Genomic DNA, 3,195 nt, shown 5'->3' on the forward strand with positions numbered 1-3,195 from the left:
GATTGGGCCCGCAATCAACGTACATTGTCTTTGACTGGAATTGAATCCTGAGACCCTTTCAGTCCACAAGATGCCGCTTTTGCCACGGAGCCAAACCAGTTAGGGCCCATTGCCAGTGTCACATGCCGTGTTCCCCTTAGATTGGGCACACATGCCTGGGGGGGGTTCTCAAGCAGATCTACTTAAATTTCTGTGAGCCGTAAATCCATCATATCTGAGGTTATCGTAGTTGGATATGTCGTGTTGATTCCCCAGGCTTGCCTGCCCCCCTTTCAGGGTATCATTGTGGCCCCCATGACCCGAGCTTTCTACAGGCGGAGAACCCATCACGTACTCCCTCCTCCTGCACCCCGAAGCCCCCGAGGAAGACACCGCGCCCTCGGATTACCAGAACATGTAGCTGCGGGGCCAGAGCCAGGCAGGCCCATCTCGTCTTCTGGCTGCACCCCCTCGGGCAGGATGCCTGCCGTTCGAAGAGGGGGGACTCTTCCAGGGTCACCCGCGGGGATCCTGGGCTCCCTGTACTGACAGCACAGCTGTGGCCCCTGATGACAGCCACACTGAGCCCTGAGCCCCAGCACTTCTCGCCATCACACGTCCTCTGTCCCACGTCCACGCAGACAATAAAACTTGCTTTTATTAAGAGATTGTAGCCACATGGGAGATGCTTATATTGCAGCTTGCATGGGAAAGTTACGTTAGTGTACATGGTCTCAGAAATGTTGAAACAGAGCAACACACGCCAACATATTAGAGTGGGGGTTTCAGGGTGCTTTTCCTTTCTGTTTCTATACAGAGCACCTGTTGCTTTTTTTTCTTTTTGATTAGTTAAATCTTTATTGTTCAGATTATTACATTTGTTCCTCTTTTTTCCCCCATAACTCCCCTCCACCCAGTTCCCACCCCACCCTCCTCCCTCACTCCCCACCCACTGTCCTCATCCATAGGTGCACGATTTTTGTCCAGTCTCTTCCCGCATCCCCCTCACCCCTTTCCCCCGCCCCAAGAATAGTCAGTCCACTTCCTTTCTATGCCCCTGATTCATTATAATCACCAGTTCATTCTGTACATCAGATTATTTATTCACTTGATTTTCAGATTCACTTGTTGATAGATGTGTATTTGTTGTTCATAATTTGTATCTTTACCTTTTTCTTCTTCTTCCTCTTCTTAAAGGATACCTTTCAGCATTTCATATAATACTGGTTTGGTGGTGATGAACTCCTTTAGCTTTTCCTTATCTGTGAAGCTCTTTATTTGACCTTCACTTCTGAATGATAGCTTTGCTGGATAAAGTAATCTTGGTTGTAGGTTCTTGGCATTCATCACTTTGAATATTTCTTGCCACTCCCTTCTGGCCTGCAAAGTTTCTGTTGAGAAATCAGCTGACAGTCGTATGGGTACTCCCTTGTAGGTAACTGAGTTTCTTTCTCTTGCTGCTTTTAAGATTCTCTCTTTGTCTTTTGCTCTTGGCATTTTAATTATGATGTGTCTTGGTGTGGTCCTCTTTGGATTCCTTTTGTTTGGGGTTCTCTGCGCTTCCTGGACTTGTAAGTCTATTTCTTTCACCAGGTAGGGGAAGTTTTCTGTCATTATTTCTTCAAATAGGTTTTCAATATCTTGCTCTCTCTCTCTTCTTCTGGCACCCCTATAATTCGGATGTTGGTGCGCTTGTAGCTGTCCCAGAGGCTCCTTACACTATCTTCATATTTTTGGATTCTTTTTTCATTTTGCTTTTACAGTTGGTTGTTTTTTGCTTCTTTGTATTTCAAATCGTTGACTTGATTCTCTAGTCTGCTGTTGGGAGTCTGTATAATATTCTTTATTTCAGTCAGTGTATGCTTAATTCCTAGTTGGTCCTTTATCACAACATCGAGGGTCTCATTAGATTTCTTGTAGGTCTCATTAAGTTTATCAGCAGTTTCTAGAAAATTCTTGAAAAACCTTAAAAGTGTGGTTTTGAACTCTATATCCAGCAGTGTGCTTTCCTCCATTTCTGTCATTTGTGTCCTTTTTCTTTGTCTCCGCATTTTTTATGCTTCTCTGTGTTGATAAAGTGGTTTTCTGTGCTAAGTGTCCTCTAGAGCCCAGTGGTTCAGCCTCCCCAATTACCTGAGGAGGACACTCTTGGTGCACCCCCTTGTGGGCTTTGTGCACAGTCTTGTTGTAGTTAAGCCTTGATTGTTGTAGGTATCACTGAAAGGAATTGACCTCCAGGCCAATTGTCTGTGAGAATCATCTGTGTCTGCAGTGGGAGAACTTCTGTGCTGGAGACACCCTTATGGGGCAAGACTTGCTTCAATGGGGCTTTGGTGCTCACTGAGTCTGCCCCTGAGTGTGTCCTTTATGGTTCCACCGAGCTGCAAACTGGATGGTCCCACTCTGACCTCTGGGTACATTGGCTTCTGGATCTCTAGGGAGGTGCTAATCTAGCCTCTGCCTTAGGCTATCCAGCAAAAGCCTCCCTGCAGGGCTTGGGGATCAACAGGGTGGGGCTAGCAGTTATGGCTGCTCTCAGAGGCCCCGCTTCTCAGTGTCTTGGCAATCGCTGCAAGCCCCTCCGAGAGAAAGCTGCCCTCGAGTTCCGACCGATGCCAGACAGTCCCATTTCTCCCGTATGAGTCTGGGTCCCCAGAGACTCACCCGGAACTGGAGCTCAGAGCCTGAGACTCCCTCCTGATTGAAAAAGACAATCGTGTCCTCAGCCGCCAGCCCGCTCCGTGTGCGCCTCTGTACCTTAGTATTTTACTTCCGCACCGCACCTCCTCTGAGTCTGGGTATGCTTTTCTCTTTCCTTCTAGTTGTAGAATTTCCACTCAGCCAGCCTTCCTGTGGTTCTGGATGATGTCCGTTCCATCTTTTAGTTGTATTTTTGAAGTGGTTGTTCCAGGCAGCAAACTCCGGTGTTTACCTATGCTGCCATCTTGGTTTCTCACCGCATGTGTTGCTTTTATAATAAACACTATAAAACGACACTCCCTTTACCTTGTTAACGTTTTTTAGTCCTCACCAAAGGGTATGTGTTTATTGATTTTTAGATAGAGAGATACACACATATGGAGACAGATTGCCTAGGTCTGTGCCCAGTCCAGGTATGTGGTGACGCTCCAACCAACTGAGCCCCGGCCAGGACCCTCCCTTTTCGAGGCTGCACTGGTTGGCCTGTAAGCCGCCCTGGGCTGCTGCCCTTCCCGG

The sequence above is a fragment of the Myotis lucifugus genome, unplaced genomic scaffold, assembly GCF_000147115.1.
Source record: "Myotis lucifugus unplaced genomic scaffold, Myoluc2.0 scaffold_478, whole genome shotgun sequence".
NCBI classification, from domain to species: Eukaryota; Metazoa; Chordata; class Mammalia; order Chiroptera; family Vespertilionidae; genus Myotis; species Myotis lucifugus.